The 23150-nt window shown below is 38.1% G+C and overlaps 1 protein-coding gene across 19 annotated transcripts in view; it reads right to left on the bottom strand.

Moving 5' to 3' along the window:
• Zbtb20 (zinc finger and BTB domain containing 20) overlaps positions 1 to 23150 on the bottom strand; it is a 793136-nt gene that overhangs the window by 120755 nt on the left and 649231 nt on the right. For 3 of the 19 annotated variants that reach the window (XM_047564572.1, XM_047564570.1, XM_047564574.1), the window contains exon 1: positions 21992 to 22096. The exons of 15 other annotated variants lie outside the window; for them this stretch is intronic. The gene's annotated coding sequence lies outside the window, so the exon portion shown is untranslated. Of the gene's footprint in view, positions 1 to 17393; positions 17481 to 21991; positions 22097 to 23150 lie in introns of those variants that run through there. One more of the 19 variants, XM_047564571.1, reaches the window with a different exon arrangement.

The raw sequence follows: 23150 nt of genomic DNA, 5'->3' as shown, positions 1-23150 counted from the left end.
TCTGGCATTCTGAATATAATATTGCATTTATTCTGGGAATTAAAAGATTTTTGTACAGATATAGGTCTCATTTGACTATTCAGCAGTCCTATGACAAAAAGAGACCCCCACCCAAAAGCAATCATTTCCCTTATTCCCTATAGAAGCCTGATGCAGAAGCCAAATTAAAACTTGTGACCACTTCTAAGCTCAAGCCAGGTGTCACTGGCAAGGAAGCCCAGGGTGTCTATGCATCAGGAATAGATGATGTCTGAAGACAAAGAAGTAGATAAGAATCAAAATGACTATTTTAACATAAAGAAATGGAGGGATGTCTGCTTTATTCTATGACTTTAATTAATAAATATATAACCGTTTATTAAAAACCTACTATGTGCAGATATCAAGGGTGTGGTGGTGCATACTTATTGTCCCAGCTACTCAGAGGGCTGAGTCAGGAGGATCATGTGAGCCCACCGGTTTGAGCCTGGCCTGGGCAACACAGTGAGACCTTGCCTCAGAGGGAGAAAGAGAAAAAGAAGAGGAAGAGGAAGAAGAGGAACAAAAGGAAGGGGGGGGATGACGATACCAGTGATGATGATGATGATGATGATGATGATGATGATGATGATGATATCGAGAACAATGAAACCTGTAAGTTCTAAACTGCAAATTAAAAACACTTAAACTTTACAGATATAATTGAGCCATGTTCTCTGTAGGCTAGGATCTGGGTAGGCATTTTATAGAGTCCAGAAAATATAATTCTGCCAAATATTCACATGCCATTGTTAACTTAATTCATTCAATTTTCAGTATTCACTAGGTACCTTTATTTCTGAGGAGACATTTGAGGTGGTGAGGGGATACAACTGAGTGTAAACACAAGCTCTGTGTGTATGAAACTTATCTTGCAATGACAGGAGGGATGAGAAATACTGACATACTGTGGTATAGGACAGTATGTAATCAGTGCACATGAGATTTATAAATAAATGCTTACAGTTCAGAAGAAGAGAGTTTTCCTGACTATGAAACAACCCTTCCACAGACATACTAAAATGGCTTTGTACATAAAGGGAAGAGATCCATACCAAGCTTTAAGGCAAGTAACCATCAGTGTGCATGGCAGGTGGGTGGTGGGTAAGTAAGCTGAGAAGGAAGGGAACGCACTCAGCGTCCACAGCACCTCCCACACTGTGTTGTCCCACAGTTGAGGTTTAGCAAAGCATGCACACATAAAGTGGAAGCCAGCTGAATGAAGGGCCAGGCCAGTGTGTCTGCATCAGCCCTAGATATTTAGATAGTTATTAATATCCTGTTAGAAGTTGGTATTATAATGATATCATTTTATTCTCATACTAGTGTGAAAAGTTCATTCTTTTACCCATTCCAGAGTGATGGGAGGAATAATTCAGGGCTTCATCTTTCCAAATGAGGCAAACACTGCCCCCGCAAAGTGCCCCTGGTACAGGTATCAGAAAGTCTTTCAAAACAGTATTAAATGTATTCCCCCTCAACCAAACCCCAAGGAGAATGAGTTAGAACCCATGCTCCCTGAGAGGAGTAACAATAGATTTGGGGAGGGGCAAATATCCTGGGATGTTCCCATGGCAGTAGGAAACTAAATTCAGATGTTCTGACTCCTAGTTCTGGTTTCTTTCTACAGAATCACCTTCTTTTTCAATTTTTACTCCTCTTGGATACTTTGGCCCTAATTATTTACATCATGAATAGTAGCCTTCTGTAGTTGGTGTGTGTGTGTGTGTGTGTGTGTGTGTGTGTGTGTGTGTGTCTTTTTAAGAGAGGATGCCATTACTGATGTGTTTTTGTAAAGGATTCAAGGTTGTCTGGATCCTCAAAGAATGCTATTGAAAAAAAATATTGTTTCTTTGATTCCATGGTGCTTACATTTGGGCAGAGTTTTCTTTTTCCATCCTCAAATACAGTATTTGAGACAATCTGCCCACAATGGAAAGCTTTTAGAGCGTCAAAAGTGTAGGCGAACCAAATCAGAATTAATCTCTGTGAAAATGGAGACACAGGCACATGGAAAAAGTTTAGGAAAAAAAATCCATGCAGGAGGCAGTCCCACAGAACGGTGTCTGGCATCTCCCCTGAATCAAGGGGGAGGTAGAGTAGGGTAGGCAAATAAGAGAGATGAGGAGTTGGAGTTGCTCCATCATCGCACCTATGGCCACAAAACTTGGAACTGTTGTCAGGGGCTCCAGCTGACTTGGTTATAATATACACTACGTCGTGATTGCATGAACCCAGAAGAGACTAATTCAGGGACATCTAGGCTTCACTGTCAGCCACTTGCTTAAAGAGGACTGAGCAGAGCAGTCTATAGGGCATCCAGCAGGGTTTCCTACTAATACCATATTAAAAGCAGTACATTTTAATGGAAAAATTAACTCCTTAAAGCTAGGCACAATGGTACATGCCTGTAATCCCACCAGCTCAGGAGGCTGAGGCAGGAGGATCGCAATTTCGAAGCCAGCCTTAGTAACTTAGTGAAGCCCTGTCTGTCTCAAGATTAAAAAAAAAAAAAAAAAATTGAAAAGGGTTGGGTATGTGACTTAGTGGTAAAGTGCCTCTGGGTTTAATCCCTAGTACCAGAAAAAAATAAAAATAAAAAAAGGCTTACAAACCATAGAAGCAAAAAGGGAAGAAGAGCGATGACCACTTTTGAGAACACTTAGTAGATGCCCAGCAGTGTTTGTCTCTATGTGTGTATTTCTCTCTATGTTTTCTCATTTGACCCTCATGCCAACTGTGAATGATTTGTATTTGCCCATTTTCAATGAGAGGAGCCTAAGGTTCAGAGAGGTCAGGTGACTATCCTTTGGTCACAGAGCTGGTAGGAGCTAAGTGAGATTCAGATCTGAGCTGTAGGACACAAAGCCTGTGCTCCTCGCTGTTCCTTGCCAGGCCAGACTTCGTGTGCTTTTCATGGCATGAAATCAGTGTTGGGGGAATTTTGCCCAGCATCTCTGGTGAGCAGAGTGAATCGCTTTTATCATTTGCCAACATGTCATGGAAAAAAACAAAACAACAAAAAAATTTTTTAAACTCCTGGCTCTAGATTTCCTATCAACCACCTGAAGTTTGTCTTGGTTCCATATTATTTGAATATCTGACAATCTTATAAAAAGTCTAATGAGAATAAAGAATTTTTCATTTATTCTAGTTCTTATATTAAAAATCTCCTGTTCCTCTATATAGTGTGCCGGGGGACTCTCTCACTGCCAGAAAATCATCTGAAAATGCTGAAGAGTCAGAATTCAGGGCCTATATACTGAATAATGTTACCAGCTGTGAGTCAGCTCGAACATCAGTAATACGATATTTCCCACTACAATTTGATTTGGTTAAAATGTGTTTGAAGCTCACCCCTTTATTAACTAGAATTACCACCTCCTGTAACTGGAGGGCCCCTGAGAACAGGCTGCTAGTGCAATCTAACCTCCCACCCGCCAACGATGTACTTCCTGGCAACAAATACTATTAAATTGATAACTACAGAAATAGGTCAAAATGTCTTTTCAATAGTTGCTAATGTTCCCCTAATGCTCCATAGCCTCCTTTGATTCTCACGCTAACATTTTCTGACTGCAGGAACGACAACTAGTGAAGAGAAATGTCTAGAAGAAGGGAAATCTGGCTGCAGCAGATGGAAGCGCTCTTAGGACTTCCCCTCACTATGCAATAGAATAGTTAGACTTCTCTAGGGCCTGAGGGCCCCAAACTCAGCTCCACTGTTGAATTGGGCAACCTGAAAGAAAAGCTACATCCCATCTGAGACTTAACACCCTCAGCTGTTAAAAGAGGGGACTTCAGACTGCTTTTGCAAATTTGCAAAATGCTCAGAGTTCACAGGAGATAGGAGTCTTGACTTACCACATAGCATCTCTGGATTTGAAACTTATTTATATTATTCTCATAACCTGACTTGTTTGGGTCTTGGCTATCTAAGATAGAAACTTATTTTCATATATAAAAGAAGGAATATAGTTTTTATAAGACAGACCCTGTGCGATCATCTTGGGTTTCATTATTCGCTACGTGAACCAACTTTCCTCCTTTCCCTCTCTCCCAGGAAATAGTTTGCTTTTCTGAGTTTGTATCACCTGTGTGACTAAAGCTAAAGAAAGGGGATCACATTAGGGACTGTGGCTAATTCTAGGCAGACTAGTTTGGCTCAGGAGTAGCCACCTACTGCAGGCAAGGAGTATAAAAAGCCCCTATTTGTTAATAAGGACCATTTCAATTGCTGACACTTCAATGCAAACACCCCATAGAGTGCTCAAGTATTCATAACTTGATGCTGTAATCACAAACTTTAACAAAGTTACCTCAGTAAGGAGCAGTTTTGAATTGAAGCTGGGAGAAGAAGAGGGACAATTTTGGAAAAAGAAAACTTAAAGGAAGGAATCAGATTAACACAGGACTGTGGGCTCTGCCAGCAGAGAAGAGCCTTTGGCCAGGACTGGACAGAACTTAGTCTCCTTTTTAATTTTTGCCTGTGGCTTTGTGTGGAGTTGGTGAGCCATTTAAAATTTCCCCGGGACATGCCACAGTTCATCGGTCATGCTTTTGGTCCTTCTCCTGTGCCACGGTGTGCTGTTACTGGACAGAAGGTTAGCATTCATTTGAAAGCTTGCCAACTTCAGCCTACTTGGTTCAGATATGGGTAGGTTGATCTAAACTACAATTTAAACTCACAAAGACTACCAAGTCCGGCATCTTTCTAGCAGGTTCCTCCTGTTTTCCTTCCTTTCCTAGATAAGGGAGAATAGATGTGTGGAAGAAGGTAAGGCAGAACCGGGAGGGACAGGAAGAAAAAAGTCAACTCCTCCTGAACTTTCCAGTGAGTGAAACTTAGTGTCAGGTGAGCATCTTTCTGGAGCTGCCCACAATCTGAGAGATATTATTAGTAAGAGGAAGTGTTTCCTAGGTTCAGAGAGGCCAACTAACTCACTCAAGGTGTCCAGTCAGGCTTCCTCCCACACAGGACTCTTTCTCAGTTCCAATAACCAATTTTCTCCTCCTCTCAGTAATAAGTGCTTGAAAACCTAATTTATGGGCCAGTTTTGTGTAATTTAGCTTTCTGGAATGTTGAAGACCCCGAGTCATCAAAAATATACCTGACCAGAAGTTAGGAGACCTGGATTCTTTGGTTAGGTCTTGGTCCTGACAAAGCGTCACTGTGGACAGGCTCATGCACCACCATGGGGTCTGGTCCAGACCTTACAATTCCGTAATTTACACTCACCAACGTGGAGGCAAGTGTAGGTGAATAACCCCAAAAAGGCAGCAAGAATTATTCTTGTTAATTGTCAGCTCTCACTACTAGGACATCACTATTTCTCCCAAGTATTAACCTCTAGTAAAAATAATATATATATATATATATATATATATATATATGTATATTATATATATTTATATATAATTATTTATATATAAATATATAAATATATATAATATATTTGGCTAGGACAAGTATAGATTTTTTTTTAATTATAAAACAAGATCACCTCAATTATAATCATCTCAAGGTGTTTGGAGGAAAGAAGGAGATGGGTTCTTTTTGTTCTCAGTACAAGGGATTGAACCTGGGGGTGCTTAACTACTGAGTCACATCCCCAGTACTTTTTATATTTTATTTTGAGACAGGTCTTGCTTAGTGCCTCTCTAAGTTGCTGAGACTAGCTTGGAACTTATGATTCTTTTGCCTCAACCTCCTGAGCTGTTGGGATTATAGGCAGGAGCCAACATACCCAACTTGGAGATGGGTTCTTTGAACACATTCTTTGGCCAGAAATCTTCAAAGAGTTTAATGGAGGAGTAAGTTTCTGAGGAATCAAAAAAGGGGATCATTTTCAGGAAAAGAAGACATATGAGTGCCACTTTCAGTTGACAGAGAAAGAGAAATTCCAGGTAAGACCAGCAAACATAATTTGTGGAGCTCAAGGAAAACTGAAAAATGTGGATATCTTCATTAAAAAATATTAAGAATTCCAAGAGGGCAATAGGAATTCATTGTCAGGCACAGGACCCTGTGTAACCACACAGACTGGACACTCCTGAGGCAGGCCTGATTCTAGTGATAGTTTTTACCACGGCATTACAGTCCCACAGTTACCAAGACCCATGCGCTACTACTCCTGTCTCCCTAGAGTAAGGATACAGGTAAATTCTGCAATAAGGACCTGAAAAATCTGTGGTCTGTCAACATGATAGATTGTGACTGAACTGGTTTCTGCTACATTTGTCACATCCACTAATCCCCACTTCTCCCACAGTCTAAGGATGCCCAGGATATCAATGTCTGGGAATTAAAACATAGTTTCTAAAAACACAAATTTCCCTGAAGAAACAAAACAAGCAGAAGGTACTAAAAAGAAGTGGAGTTTCCTGAATCTAAGTCATACCCTGGTTTCTTTCTAGCCTTACCTTGAGCTGGCCTTGAGCATGTGCACACAGGTTCAGAAGCACAGGTGAGTTACCACAATAACTCTTTTCAGTTTGGGAAAAAATAGAGGAAATAGGAGAACCTGGTCCTAGCCCAGCAGAAACTCACTCACTTTACCAGCAGAATACCTGTTTCCTTATTTACCTCTCATTATGCTAAGCTGGATCTATGACTTCACTATCCACGGAAGCCAAATTTCTCTTTCCTGGGTGCTTGGAAGGGGCCAAAGAAAAACTATTAGAGGGTAACAGTCATGTCTTAAAAATCACATTTATTTATCTTCACCTGCCCTCTTCATGTCATTATCATTCCACTGAGCTCTGTATGGAGAAAGGAGAGATTAAAGAGCCAAGACCAACATCAAAAGACTGACAGCAGTACAGAGTAAGATGAACGTGGTCTCTTTTCCAATGATCTAAGGGGCCTTTTAGATACTGAGCCTACTTCTTGTTGAAACAGACCAGTAGCTAGTACAGATGCCTAGGATGTTTGTATAGGCTGAAGCTTATCCTGTCCTTTCTATATATGTGTGTCCCATTTTCTAAAAATAAGTTTCTAATGTAGAGAACCAGTTTACTCCTACAGACAGAATTACACTTTTTACTGTACCGGACCAGTTGCTACATCCTTGATTTATCATTAAAAAAAAAAAAAAAAAAAAGACATCTATTGGCAAACCTTATCTTTTATTTTGCTTAATAGGTTTTTACTGCTTTGTGTAAAGCTATCGGGGGTCCTTAAGTATATGGAAATGTGTTTGAATCTCTACAACCATGCTTAGATTTCAAAAGCCTTCCATTTTACTGAGGTGATAGAGCCTTAGTCATCATTTTCAAGTATTTTAACAATTAGTAATTAAAAAAGGAGGTCTTAAAATTTAAAAAAAATGGTGGGGACTGACCTTCACAACAGATATATATATCAAACCCCAATTCACTTATTTTAAAATCATTCTCCCCTGCTGTAAATAGATAGCTATAATATATACATTTATATACGTGTGCACAATCAGCCTTAGCAATACCGCTGTGAAGTAGATGAGGATAGATGGTTTTCTATTTATTTGACAAATACACTATTACATAGACAGGTTAAGCAATTTGTCCTGTAAGGAAGGGTGGAGGGGGGAAAAGCTGCTACTTCTGCTTCAATGTTATACCACTCTGGAATTGGGGAGCCATTATTGTTTCTACTGCTCTAAATGTTGGGCAATGCAATGTTCCTGAAAAACATTTTTACTATTTCTCTCTCTCTCTGTCTCTTCTGAGATTATTATAAACTATTGGTAAATGTGACTGCTCTCTATTTATACTTGCTCTTCATGGGCTCTGATGGATTTTAGCTCTTAAAGAGAGCATAGGAAAAAAAGATCATCTCTGAAATATATAATGATAAGTAATTCTGGGACAGTTAATTTGAATTAATGTCACTATAAAGTTGATGTTGGTACCACTGATATCTTGGACCCTTCTCTCACAAGAGCTAGCCCACTGGCTCTGAAGTGAAACAGTGGGAAGCAAAGGCTTCTCTGAGGCAGACCCTGCTCATCAATACCCGCTGCTCTCCTAAGACCTCAGACAAAGGCCAGAGCTTTCTGTTGCACCTTTTTATGAAACTGCTTTAATTTGGAAATGTTCTGTACTGCACATTCAAGCTGCACCCTCTTAGCGCCTGACCTTAGATGTCTTCCTCTATTTTGGCATGTATTTGCATGTCAGTTATGGTGTTATATTTAATAAATAATGAGTCCACTGTTATTTGACCAGGGAAAGGCTATTTTGGTATTATGTTAGCTCCTTATTATCCCTTTTGTCAATTATTCAACTTTAAAACAAAATCCTAGATTTCTCACCTCTTACTATGCTTCTGGTTAATGTTTCCCAATGACATCTATTAAATACTTAGGAAACAAATTTTATTTCAATAAATCCTAAACACAAGGTAATAATGGGAAGGAAAACAAGAGGTAAAAAGCATAAAGTAAATTTTGAAATTACATGTGGTAAATAGGTAGTTTTGAATATTCTTCGATTCTTGTTCACTTACTTCCAAATACAATATTGCCAACAAATTAGTGATCCAAGCTATTTTTTTTTAATTAGGGGCAAAATTATTTCTGATGACAGTAATGCCAGTCACTGCAGCATGACTGGATTTGAATAATGCCTGCTATGTGCAACTGGCTTTGGTGATTCCTCATAAAAGCGACTGCACTATCAATACCTTCAATAAAACTGATTCTGCTTAGGACCCAGACTCCACTGTGAATGTTCCCGTGCCCGTCAGAATCTTGGCTGGCTGTCATCCCACCAGGTACCCCGTCTACAGTTGCCACTCAGACATGTAGAGCGTGTGTTTGGGGATGACACACAGTGGAATAGGAAAGGATACAGAGCTCTGTCGTACCAGTACATGTATTGTAAGGAAGCAGTTACGCAGCAACTGCTTTGCTCTTTTATATTCTAGGCAACACACTGGTGAATATAATTCATAATGAACATATTCAACATTTTTTCCCATCAGTTCAATACATTATTCATAAATATTAGAAATGGAAAAGAGTAGATCACTGAGTCCAGACCTCCTTTTTGCACCTCCCTTTCCCCCAACTGTTGATGCTAGCTCAAAAACCAAAACCAAAACAAAAACCATCACCAATACCAAAACAAAACAAACAAAATCACACACAGAAAGCAACAAATTCCTAAGTTTTATAAGTAAAAAGGACAGCTCAAAAGTCTGTATTCTGGCAACAACTGGGGGTGTTGCTGTATTCATGCTGGTAAAGCCTCATGCAGACTGTGAGTACTGCCAGTGGCCAGCTCTGTACTAAGAAGGCAGGCCAAGCCAGGGTGATGCCAGTTTCCCCCTAGAGATGGAACTCAAGGTAAAGCCCTAAGAGGCAACGTTAAGTTCTTGGCCAAGTGTTTACTATCGGCCTCTCTAACCTGGTGTGGACTCAGGGCACAAGCACTCTTCTCTCCATTTAGGACTCAAGATACTGGTGTTATTGATGAAAAGAAAATGTACAAATGGATAGAGAGTTAAAACTACTAGAGAATGCTCCCTGGGATTATCTGTACTATCAAGATAGGAAAACTTTGCAGATGCTACTGTCTCTCTAGAGGAATAAATGCTTGCATTTTAATATTCTCAGCAGCTGGTTCCTGTTGAATGCCATCAGGATGATTCAGCCACCCACCAGGAACACCAGTAACAGCAAGTGCACACACAGAAATCTGCAAAACTTTCTTCTCTTGATGCCAATACCATTAAGCTGGCAAAGTCAAAACCCTTTATTGAATTACCAGTTCTACTAAATGTGACCTTGTTCCCTCACAAATACCAGCTCACTCTCAATAAATGGAACTTCTGGCGTATTAAAATGCAAAACTCTTTCTGACTTGAGCACACCCTGTTGTCACCTCCTTCTCTGTCATGTCCACATATTGTCTACCTCTTTTTCATTTTCTCACTAGTCACCAAAATCTCAAAGGACCATTCAAATCCATATATAACCAGAGTTCACCTTCTATGCCATCCTGCCTACCCAGGAACCCATACATTTAATATTGTATCTCTAATTTACATGTCTCATGTTATTATTTCATTTTTTTAAAAAAAGTATTCCACTTCTACAGAATGTGGTTTTTACACCTGGAAAAAATAAATCAAAATGCGTAAACTTCATTGACCATAGACCACATTAATACAGAATTACCATGCCATATTCTAACTCATTAAAAATTCTATACCTGCCCCGTCTTCAAGTCTAGACCAGATTAGACACTTAAAGCAAGAAAATGCCAAGGATGACAGCTAGTTATCAAAAATGTCTTGCTGCCTCATTTTCAGGTCTCCAAAGTAAAATCTAAGGACATTCGACACAGATTCAGGTGCTCTCAATGGCCATGAAAATATAAGGCTGAAGAGGGAATCTCTAAATGTAATGAATACACAGTTGGCTTACAACAGATGCAACCAAAATTAAATTCGAGATCTTGACCTGCTCTCCAAAGTGAAAGTTTCTAGTTCAGGCTACAGAGAGAGACATAACAAGCTCATTAATCACATAAACTAGAAATACAAGCTGACACTTCTGGGGATGCTGCAGAGACCCATCCTAAGTGGTCCACAGTCTGGAAAATAATGTAGCACTGACAGTCTACAGTGGGCAACTCTGACATTTCTCACATTAGGCACTGGCCATGATCACCACCGTTCTAAACTTCTAGCACAGAATTTAAGGATCTTTGTGAGGCCTAATGTGGACTTGTGTAAAAAGATTCAATATATTTTTATTAAGTCCCTATTATGTAAAAGTTACTGTGCTCATTTTATGAGCAGGTATTGACCTCAACTAGGTCAACCTATGATCTTAGGAACTATATTAACAGGAAAGAACTAGAGGCGAGGGGCTATTAATAATAGTGGTAGTAGTGTATCAACAACAATGATATTGGGTGATAACCATGAGCCAATTACCAAGCACTTTATAGACTCCATTTCATGGAATTCCGGCAGTATCCCAGAAAGGTAGGCCTAATTTTCCTGCTTAGAGATGTGGAAGGTGAGACCTAGTAAAATAAAGTACATTGCCTAAAATTACAAAGAAATGTTCTTTACCCAGCAGCTTGGGAGGCTGAGGCAGGAGGATTGTGCGTTCAAAGCCAGCCTCAGTAAAAGCAAGGTGCTAAACAACTCAGTGAGACCCTGTCTCTAAATAAAATACAAAATAGGTCTGGGGATGTGGCTCAGTGGTCCAGTAGCATCCCTAAGTTCAATCTCTGGCACCCCCTCCTTCCCGAAAAAATAATGTTCTTTATATTGCAATTAAGTATATGAATAGCTATTTAATAAGATCGAATATGATGAGGGTCATTAAAAGATACAAAGTATTGTACAAATAAAGGAAGCGGAATTAGGAATCTAAGGGGCAAAGGAACAGGATGGGAAACCCTTAGGGATCATGCTTAGGGAACAAGAAGTAGTTTATCTGAAATATGTGTAAGTTTGTGGAATCAGCACTGTCTAATTAGAGCTCATGCTTTGGTAAGATAATAAAATACACCCATCTGTACTGGAGATTTCTGGGAAGGACTTCTTTGCAAAAGAGAGTTCTGACTACAATTTCTCAAAAGTTTTTCTTTTCTTTCTTTCTTCTTCTTTCTTTTGGTGGGGGTAGTGAGGTAAAGAGAAGAAGAAATGAGATACAAGGCTATGGAGTCAGGGAAGCAGTGTGAACTCCAGAAAGCCTCCAGGGAATGCAGAGAGCTCCCTGCAATTTCTATTAATCCCCAAAACACCTTACACTCACCACACATACTTGCTTCTGTCCCGTCTAAGGTGAGGTTATTGGTACAGAAATAGGAATCCTAATGGTTTGGCTCCTTTGTTCTATTCTTCAGTAATTCCTGGAATATCATCTACTTCTTATTTCTAGAAATCTGTTTTGGGGTCAGCCTTACAGTGTAGGAGTATATCGTAGTTAGAAAACTTGACTTCTATTTCTAGTTCTGCATTTCTCATCTTAAAGTTTTGTCACTTTTTCTGTGTTTTAGTTTTCTCATTGGTAAAACGAGTGGTTTAAGCCAGGGAGTATTTCTTAATCTGTTAGCCATCCCCCACCTCCTTTTGACAAAATAAAACCTTTCAATAAATTTTCCCACTTTTCCCTATTTTGAATTCCTGGTTCAGAGAAACCAATGAATAGCACCACTGGTCAAGATGAATTTATGCAGCTTTACTTTCTCTATTTATTAAACTTTTCTTTAAGTTCTGTTTTCCAAATACAAACTGTTATAATACATATAAAATATGTCTGTTTCAAATTTTACATGGCCCAGGACCAGATATTCCAATATTCTTTTCTGTAGAGTTGGTTGACCCACTCACCCATATTGAGATATCCAAGGCTATTTCAAGGTTTAAGATGCAGTGATTATGATTCTATGATGCTGACATTTGCTTTGTTGACATTTAAAGCGGAGCTTTTCAACTTCAAACAATAGCATAACAAGTTGCTGTAACAGTTACACTTATATGAATCTTTAAGGAGATGCACATAGGGGTCTTTACAACTATTATCACACTGGACAACTGGAGTTTATTATGTTGCTATAATTTTTGTAACAGTGAATTCTATACTTGATTATACCCTATAGGAAAAAAGGACAGTTTTCCTATCTGCTTTTAAAATGGATTGACTCTTCTTTTCCATATCTGTTAATTTTGCACCCAGCCACAAGCTTTAAAACATCTCCAATAACTAATCATTAGTCCCTACTTTGTCACGGCTTCTCTGTCATGCCCTTCTGACCTTGCCCACTGAGTTCACTCTTACTGATGTACTCACACATGCTTCAATGTAGTTACATTCGTCACAGTGCTTGTTAGAATTATCATCATTCCTACTGCACCTTAGTTCGACAAAATTAAATGTGCTTATGCAATTTGTTGTCATTTTAATTTCTTCGGCTAGGATTTATTCATCTAGACAATTTTATTTTATCTGATCAACAAATACCTAGTCAGCCAAATGACTCTTGAAAAATTGCTAGAAAATCATTCATTGGAGCAAAATCTTAAGTCTAGAGATTTTTGTCAATCTGGACAGTGGCATTTCACTGACCTTGAATCCACAGGTTAAAAATTTATTAGTGTCAACTCAGTCTTTCAAAGCAATCTATTAAAAAAAAGCATAAAATGTGTATGATTTATATTTATGTATGTGTTGAATTTAATAAATTAGTGAAGAGTCAAGATATTTTTAAAGAAATATTAAATTCATCCAAACTGATCAATTTGCTGACTTTCTCATCTATTCTAAAATATTTTTGTCACAGTTAAAACCTTCTATTTAAATAAGGAGAGTACACAGATTGTAAAGTGGCATTGTAACAATCCATATATCCTTAACTTTGCTCTTTTTATGATCATAGCATATACAAATAAGTAAATGCACAATAGTTTAGCTCCATGAATTTTCTTTCTTTCTTTTTTATTTGGCTAAACTCTGAAGACAGAGCTTAAATAAAGAGTTGAATGCTTGGCATCTCATCATTGTTGTTTATGCTATAAGGCTTACAATGTCACCTTATAAAAGATACATTCGTTTATTTTCATGTTCAATCAAAAGTGTAGGATTTCAGAACTAGGAATGGGTTACAGATTGTTCTCTCCTGGTTATTTTTGGCTTTAAGTATATTGATCATTTTATCATTTTCTTGTTTTAAACTGCTTTAAACACAGCACAAATGTTATTCTCATCATGCCAGAAATGGGTTTGGAATTGATTTTGAGTTTCCATCAATTTTACTCTTTGCTCTCTGTGAGAAGTTTTTCACTTGCTTAAATTCGAAAGGATAGTTTTGTTCAAAAGATGTGAGAGCAAAACATTTAGAGAGCCTTAGCTGGCCAAGAAAACTCAGATGTTCTACTTTACAAAAGAATAAAAATTACTGAATTTATTACCATGGACTTCACTGAAATTAGTGAAGAATCATTCATACGAATGCAGTTTCAAGGACTTCCTCGTTCTCTTCATGTAAGTGTTCGACAAAAGCATGTATCTTCTGAGAAGCCGGCCTGATTGGTCCAGGTTGGCACTGTTTCAGTGTTTGGCCTACGGCGGCTGCTTAGGAATAATTTCGTCTCATCCTCTCTATTTTCCTGGACCGTATCGGACTCAGACACGTGGTGTGCAAAGGAAATCCAAGTTCTTTAAAAATGCTATTTCTTTGGTACTAAAGCCAAGACCAGTTCTAGTATGGCCAAATGATCTTATCAAGATTTAACATGAGATAGTCAGTAATATCTCCAATCTGTGAGAAGACACTACACTAAGGAAGATAATTCATTATATAAAACATACATATATTTTCCCTCCTGGCACCAGGGAAGGACACAACCATACTTATTCTATTGGTATTGAAAATAATATAATGCTGACAAGAATTTTGTGGCATTTATTCATTTTGATTAATTTAAAAAGAAATAAACAAATAGTTCTTTCCACAAACAGATACTGGAGCTCTATTGTAGTGATTGTTGAAAATATTTTGGCTTTTAGAAACGCACCTTACTAACAGCTGCTTTGCCCTCCACGGTGTTGTCACAATTCAGATTTTGTAACATTTCAGCCAGGTTCTCTAGACTAATTAGATGAAACTATTGCATTAAGGTATTAAGATTCCTTTGCAGAATCAAATGGAAAGATATCTACACAGTTCAGACAGCCTGAAAGATTTGCCATGCATACAGCCAAACACTGTATGTACTGTATATTTTTCTGTATTTACAGTACTCATCACTTCTATGATAACTGCTAGGATTGAACTTCACACTGAAAAATATCAACAATCACAGGGAAAAATTTAGATAGGTATATTTCATTTCCCACTCTATCCTTACTGCTCCCCTGCAGTTCTGTGCTGCAGAACAAATGCTTCATGTCTTTTTAAAAGTGCCAGGAAACCTCTTTCTCTAGCTATGTAGGTCTTGATTTTATGTGTGTAGTATGACACACCTTAAAACAGAGCCCACAAAGTAGAGTGGGACGTTAATTTAAACACAGACTTAGGGGGAAGAGCTCCATCTACTGAATCAGTTAGATCATAGTTTGTACCCTATAGTTATCCCATTCACTACTTTCAACCACTGAGAGGCCCTGGTGAGAATAGAAAAGTTATACACCTGAGCATCCAGGAAAACAGCTATAAACCCGATGCTATTTGGGATATTTCCCAGAAGCCCTTACCCCCATTTCCTTTGCTTTTCCCAATTTTCAAAGCTTTCCATGTTTCAACATAAAATAAAAATGGGATGCTTTGCTATATGAACCATTCCTTGGAAGAAACACAGAGTCATTGGTTATCGAAGGAAAAACCTCAGACAGTTGAAGTGGAAAGCTACAGAAAGAAAATCTCTCTATCTGGCAGGTTGAGCAGACTAAGAAAGATGCAAAGGGAAGAAGAGTAGCCTACTCACTCCTCCTACCTTGTATGACTGCTGGGGAAGTCTGCAGTCACCCAGGATCACTCTTCTGGGCTCTCCCTGGCTGCACAATGTTGTTGTGGCATTGGGAATTTGCTGTGGCTTTGTAAGATTATGGGGATATGCTTCAGCAAGCCAAAAAAGTCACAAACAAAATTCAGGAGAAAAAAACATGTACAAAAACAGCTGATCTTACTGGAGAAGCTCTTGGCATTTTCATACATATGCCACAATTTTCTTTGGTATTTCCTGGTTTTGTGATCAGAAAAATTATCATATCATGCTCATTACTGTTGTTTTCTTAGGGTTGCTGGTGGTACAGTGAGGGCAAACAAACTAAGGAGAAGCAAGGTAAAGATTACTTCTCCCACTTGTTTGAAAGCTTTCCAGGAGATCACAGGTTAAAAAGAAGTTTCTTCTTCAGAATATTGAAGACCTACAGAAGTCATATAAAGGAAAAGAAGGCCATGCACTTCTAGAATACAAAAGTAAAAAACTTCTTAATACACTCACAGATACCGAACAAAGCAAATTGTGTCTGAATAAACTTGAATGTCGATAAAGCTGCATAAAATCCAGGGGTGTGTAAGACATAGGAAAATACTTTAAAAATTAAGATAACTTATTAGAATAGATATATAGATGTTCATGAGCATATTTACATTAAATAATAGGATAGAAGTAACAGTGTATTGGGTTTTTAAATTACAGAAAAATATAATAAATTAACAAAAGTTGTGCATTATTGCCAATCCTTCCTTTTTTATGTAAAAATATAAATGTAAGGTGACTTTGTGTCTTTCTCTGCGAATGTGTATATACATAGTATATACATATACCTGAATAAAGATATTTATCTATTTATGCAAAATAGTACTGACTGATATTGAAAGGTGATATGTTGAATAAAAATTAAAACTTTAAATTATTCCAAATCAGGTATTTAAAATAACAACATTTAACTGGTAAGACTCACCCCCCCACACACACCTTCTATTTTTTAAAACACATTTAATTTTCAGGTTCTGTTTTAAAGCATAAAAAGAAAAAACAAATTAGAAGAACATTGCATATCAATAAGTATTTTGTAAAAAAAATTCATTTGCATTTATTAGAATATTTAGAGCTCAAAAACACCCCAGTTAATTGGATTTTCTTAAAGCCTTTTCAAGACAAGTTCAGTTGTGAGTCAAGAATAACTATGAGAAATTTCACCTCAAAAGGTAATTTGTTTAGATAGTTATAAAGACCTGAAAAACAAGATTATCTCCACCATAACTATAACAAAACACCTAATGAAGAAGTGTATTATGGCAAGAATCAATAAGAATTGCAAAGCCTGAGAGGGTCATCGCAGACCTCAGAAAGGTAACTAAGTGAGGAAACATCAAACGGAGTTAATGGCGATAAAGCATTCTGAAATATGGAAAGTGTTAACAATCACTGACAGGAAAGAACATACTTCAACAGCAATGACAACAAGAAAACAAAACAACCAAGAACAACTGGAAATATATATCTTCAGAAGTAAAGTAAGACTACTTATTAAGCAAGAGAAGAATCTACTTCTTTGTCATTCCCTTTGGAAGACAGCTAAAAAAAAAAAAAAAAAAAAAAAAAGCTTGCACAAAAGATACATGTGTTCCTTTCCTGGTGTTATTACAGGCCCACCTAGATTTAGCTTTCGATTCCAGATGAGATCAGGCATGTTCAGACTAGCACATCTTTGCTCTGTAAGCATAGAGCTGCTATCATTTCACTGGCAAATTCTCGTATTTCTAAATTTATGCACAATAGATGCCCTTAAAAATCTGCAAATTTTCTGTTTCAGTCAAACACCTTATTGAGTTAAATTTTTTCTGCATTTACACTGCCAGTAATAAGCCGAAAAGTTAAGGCAGGCAACTCCTATAAGAAAGGAAAGTTGAATAGTACTTACCCTAAGTATAAAGTGCAAGCCTTCATGGGGCAATTTACTTTTGCTCTATGATATTTAGAAGGGTGTCCAGGTCTGAACTCAGCTCTCGCCTTTTTCCTTTCTGGAAAACTGAGTAGACTCACTGAAGGTGCCTCAGAGACAGATCATACAAATCAACAGCCTTACCTGTGGCCATTCAGAAGACTGCACTTTGGTGTGTGTTTAAAACTATGAATAAAGTCAGAGACAGCGCATGCTCAACAGGCAATTTAAAAATATTTATAACACTGTTGTTTCAAAAACAAATTTCCTCAAACAAAGCAAAACTCACATTTCTTATCCATGCCAAGTTTAATGTTCTGAGACAAAGCTGTTTTGGAGTTTTCCGTTGGGGGGAGAAAGGTTTCTAAAATTATTTGTTGAACGAAAAATAGTTCTCCCTTCCTTTTTGGGTACTCTTAACGGGGTGGAATAAATTTTCCTCCAAGTTTCAACAAAATTCACCTCTGGCTATGATAAGGCATTACAAATTTAAGGTCTGTGAAAAATAATTTCAGAGAAAGTAACAAGAAGCTAAAAACTATGGATTTAAAGAATGCAAGGCAATCTTGTAAGTTGCTATACAAAAATATATCTTGATACAAAACAGGTTATATTATGTCACGTATAGACAAGAATGATGTACATGCAATCATATATACACCTAGAGAAGTTTTGTTTTTCTTTGGCTAATTAAAGTTTGAACTCTTCAAAACCGAAAAAGAAATACATCAACATTTTAGGAGAAAGCCTGTAATAACTGTTAGTATAATTCATCTCTTTTTCATAGCAAGCATGGAGGGGAAGGCAATCACATGTCGAATGGTTAAATTTTGAGATCTACAAAGTCAAAATTTGATTAAGTAATATTTTAAAAGTACTAATTGCAACAGATACGTCTGTGACTTTCCTGTCTGGAAATTTCTCTTTTTCTTCTTTGAAAGCTTTAAATATTCCATTTTACCATCTATCACCAAACCCTGAACGGCCCACAGATCTCACAGATCTTATTTAAATCTCTTACTTAATTCTTAAGTCTCTGAATGAATTTCAGCTCCTGTTCTACTTTCCAGGGGTGCTCAGCTGGCCTCACAAAAGCTCCACAGACACATCGTTCACTATCTCTGATGTTTTCAAGCTCAACAGAGGGTGCCAAAATTAAAAAAAAAAAAAAAAAATCAAGGATTAAAAAAGTTTATTAAAGTGAAACTAGGAGTGCAGATTTGAAGAAGTTGCCTCTACTTTTATTTCCCTCTCAACTCAGCACAGGTGTTTCCTAACCTACACTGCTGTGCATGCTGATGAGGAGGGTTAAATTAAGGTGAGGGAGTGGGCCAAGGACTGGCCAGCAAGCATTTAGGATCTCTAGTCTCATGTGTTAATGGATGTGTTTAAAAATGAACCCCCCCAAAAAAGCCTAGAATGAGGTTTCTTTTTGGCAAATGATTAAACCAGCATTCTGAAATAATTAAAGCTTTGTCCTTAAATAAAGCATCAGATCAACAGAACAAAAACAAAGATAAAAATTGCACACACATATGCATGTGCGCACACACAGTCTCTGACACACACAGATACACAAAACTAGCGGGTGAGGGGAGAAGGAAATTAAATAAAAGAAAACAAACAGAGTCCTAACAGACCATTCTCCGAAAAAGAATCTAAATAAAAAGTCATATGATATCTGATAGTGCAGGACATGTCGCCAAGAACTGGAGCGGATTGCCTCCAGGAAGAAAGGGCCAGTGTGTTCCAGCTCAAAGAGCTTTTCTTTCCTGCTCCTCTATTTTTTTTCCCTTTTCTCCTCGACTGTGAATGTGTTACTCTCAGGTCAGATCCACGAAGAATCCCAGAATGACAGCTATCACCTTTCACTGGACTCTTGGCGGCACAACTAGCTGATGGGAGCTGCCTGAGTTGGGATCAAGAGAAGCCACTGCAAGCTCTCAGTAAGAGTCTCTTCTGGTCACACTGCCCCTTTTGAAAACCCCCTTGGTCACATCAAAAAAAGATCTAAGCAAATAAATAAATAAATAAATAAATGAAAGAAAGAAAGAAAAAGGCAAAAAAGAAAGAAGATAAAACAAAACAAAAATATAGGCACCAACAGTTAGAGCAACAAAAGAGTTCAGGGGGAATAAAATTTAAAAAAGAAAAAAAAAGCCTCTTGCCTTCAACATAAAACTTTTCAAAGATCCAGTCTCTTTTATTTTGACGACTTTCCTTTTAAAAAGGACTTTTTGCTCCTTAAGCCCTATTAAAAGCACTAAAAATCCTACAAAAATATAGATGTCTAAAGACAATACAGGGATTTTCCTTACGAAAATGTAAAACTATAATAACGTGTGAGCTACCCTAGAAAATTTTGAATTTGCCAAAACTTGCCCTACTTCTAGTAGCTTTCAGTGAGTTCAAGTGCTAATGCTGACCACCTAGTACTTGTTTTTTCTTTGAGGGTCATTACTGAGGCAACACATACATGGTAAAATTTCCGAAAAGACTCCTTGTTATCAAGTTACTTCAAACACAAGGCATTCACACCTCCTAGCCAGGAGGGTTTCCTGGTGAGGAATCACCCTCTACCCTGATAGGTATTATACTTGTAAGCAGGGACACAAATGCATTTCATAAATATGGGAAAATATATAAGCCTATAGTTCTTTCTAACAGTTTTCTTCTCCAGGGATAGGAATAGAATATATTTTCAGTGAATGGGGGGAAAAAAAGGAATAAAAGAGTTTCTGATTCTTGGTACAACTGTTGTAGCTGTTTTCCACTTAGCAAAATAGTTATCTGCAGTTAGGTACTGTACATAATATATATTTAAGGATTTTTGTGGTGCTTGTGGGTTTTCCCTTTGCTCAGTTTAGTGTCTTATGTACCTTAAAAAGATTTCCAAATGACAATCAAAATACGAAAGGCATTAAGAGGAGAACTTTTAGAAAGAAAACATTTCCTTGGGTTTATAATTCAAGGATATTAGGATAAAAATATAAATGTACAGCAGGTATAAAAGATAAAATCGTTTACTATATTTTGCACATACAGTTTACATCTTGATTTCTTTTTTCTTTTGTTGGAGCATTAATTTAAAATAGATAAACATTCTGGAATGTTTGCTACAAACACAAATTCATAGTAAAAATATACATGCACAGGCAAAAAATCAGATGGAGAATACAAAGCTACGTGGCAATCAGAATTGTTGAAAAATCTCCGTCTAGACTATATTTTGCTTGAACTAGTATATCATAGATGGGGTAAGTAATCTCTCTGGGGGTTTTGTCATTTACGTAATAGAAACAAAAATAAAACACAAATATCCGCTCCCTAACTACCTATTCTTAAATAACTGACAAGTGACACAAGTGGTACCTTTTAAACAGATGGATGCAAAAACTTGTGAGATCGAATGAACTAATGCACCCCATTGGCATTTTGGGAACCCAAATTCCATAATTAACTTTTTACCCAAGTGGCAAAAGTAGGTGTTCTCGCCACTAAATTGATTGTTTGATGGACTCTTGTTCTTTTCTCCACAAGATTTTTGGGACCCCCAAAAGGGTAAAGAGATGATAAGAGAAGATGCATCCTTAACAACTTTTATTGTAAGTAGAAAAAAAAAAAAATAGCACAGAGTGAGCATAAGAACAGTTGGATTTAGAAAGATTTAAAAGAGGAGAAAAGAGCAACACATTTAACTTAGTCTTTTTCCTTTTAATTTTTCATGTATATATATTGGGGTGATGGGGAGAAAAGATAACTGGATTTCTTTTGAATGTCTTTGTGTCTTTATAGAGTGAATGTTCTGTTCCTGTCTCTTTCTTTTTAAGCGAAAAACTAATAAAAATAGAAAAACATATATCAGACATTAAGCTCACTCCCCCCCCCCCCCTTTCCCTTTGTAAAGAACTCTTTGTTCTCTAGTGAAAATGCTGAAAAATCCCCGGGCAGCTACTCCCTGAAACAAGTGCAAAACACTTAGAGGCTTTTGGGCTGGCTAGGAGCCAGGAACCCTCCCGCTGTCTGGTTAGAAGAGGAAAAAAAGAAGAGAGAGGGAGAGGGAGAGAGGGGAAGAGGGATGGGGGGGCAGAGAGAGAGGGGGGAGAGAGAGAGAGAGAGAGAGAGAGAGAGAGAGAGAGAGAGAGGAGAGAGAGAGGAGAGAGAGAGAGAGAGAGAGAGAGAGAGAGAGAGAGAGAAATTGGAGCTTCCTTTAATAGACATAGGAAGCAGCGTTTTTTTTCTTTTTCTTTTTTTTCAAAACTGGCGGTCAAGCGTTAAGTAACTCCCGTCTAAATCCACCTGCTAGAAATGAACTTGGGTAACCCCCCAGGGGTGCACAAAGACAGGGAAGACAGTAACATACTCCATACTCTTTCCCACCCCCCGTTGTACTGCTTCCATTCTTTCTGCTCCCATACACAAATGCCCACAGCTTCTCACGCCGCCCCTCTTACCCCCCAACAACAAACACAGCAAAATACATGCTCTCTCAGTCTCCTAAGGAAAAAAAAAAAAAAAAAAAAGGCTTTTCCATCTCGGTTGCGACACAGTGATAAGGGGTAGCGAACATCTCATACCTGGTGTGAATGCTAATCAGTCAGGAGTTCTCCTTTTCCCAAGACAGGGAACTGTTTCCTTCCAAATTTATTAGAACCTCCTCCACTGCCTCTTTGAAAAACCTTCTTTGTCACCCTCTCCCAAGTCCCGATACTTCTTTAAAAAAAAAATGGCTTCGGAGCTCCTTCTATTCTTGATATTGATTCTCTCTCTCTCCCCCCACCCCTCCTCCTCTCTCCTGTCTGTGTCTCTTCTGAGTGGTCTATTGATAAGTCCCTGGAGGCACTGGGTCAGCCTGCCCGTAGGAAACCAGACACAATGCACAAATCTCCGAGTGCCATTCTGCCATCAGCAAGCAGACCACGTTTAGGAGAGAGAGAGGAAAAAAAAAAAAAAAAAAAAAAAAAAAAAAAACAGTAGAGCAAGAGACAGAGAGAGAGAGAGAGAGAGAGAGAGAGAGAGAGAGAGAGAGAGAGACCAACCAAGGGGGGGAGAGACTGAGAGAGAGAGGAAGAGAGGGGGGAAAGGAGAGAGGGAGGGAGGGAGAGAGGGAGAGAGGAAGAGAGAGAGAGAGTGAGAGAGAGACACACACGGAAGGAGAGAGAGAGTGTGTGAGAAAAAGACTGATTGGAACAGGAGGGAGGGAGATAGAGAAAGGGAGAGGGAGAGAGAGCGCGAGAGGGAGAGCGACACTGCCAGTCAGGTTAATCATCCCTACTTTAATTAGCTGTTCGGCTTAGACATAAAACAATTGAATTTGAATGATCTGTCAGCAGGCTCGGCTGAACCAAAGGGGAAAAGCGAATATTACAAAAAGACTGTTGGTGTGTTCTGATAAGCAATACTGCTCCTACTGACAAATCCTCAAAGGGGGAACTATTAAAACTTACAACTAAACAAAAAGTGCAAATATAAATGGCACTAGATAGAGGTCTTTCTTTAAAAATGGAGTTTTCTCCCCTAGTTTTATGAACTGTAGATGTTTATGTGCAGGTGCCAACATATTAGGGGGTTGCGTGTAATGTGTGAAAGTTTATTAACGATGGTCTAGGAGTGTAGCAGACAGATGCTGCAGAGAACAAGACAGGTACAGTCGGATGCCGAATCTAGATCTTGGAGGGAGATGGATGCTGGAAAAGGAGGCACCATGGCAAAAGATCAGCACAGACAAAGTCAGTG

This window comes from Sciurus carolinensis, chromosome 9, assembly GCF_902686445.1.
Source record: "Sciurus carolinensis chromosome 9, mSciCar1.2, whole genome shotgun sequence".
NCBI lineage: Eukaryota > Metazoa > Chordata > Mammalia > Rodentia > Sciuridae > Sciurus > Sciurus carolinensis.
This window is presented reverse-complemented; position numbering and strand designations above follow the sequence as displayed.